Raw genomic sequence first — 339 nt, forward strand, 5'->3', positions numbered from 1 at the left:
CTACGCCCCCTGCTCGCTCCGCTCGCCAACCCCGGTGTGACCGGGGTTTTTCCGATAGCTCTATACATACTTTACCATAAGAGGACACAAACGTATAATGCCCCCCCATATATAGGCACCCCCCCATAAATGGCCACCCCCATATATAGGNCTCTGTTCCAAAAGAGAAGAAATTGTTATAAGAAATAATTGATAATATTATTTGGCTCTAACCCCTTCGCCCCCTCCCCCTCCGCCACTGTNATATATGGACACCGCTCATATATATAGGCACCCTCCATATATGAACACCCCCATATATGGGCATATCCCATATATGCCCCCCATATATGGGCACCC

This window comes from Diachasma alloeum, unplaced genomic scaffold (assembly GCF_001412515.2).
Source record: "Diachasma alloeum isolate Michigan unplaced genomic scaffold, Dall2.0 Dall_scaffold_00549, whole genome shotgun sequence".
In the NCBI taxonomy this organism is placed as follows: Eukaryota; Metazoa; Arthropoda; class Insecta; order Hymenoptera; family Braconidae; genus Diachasma; species Diachasma alloeum.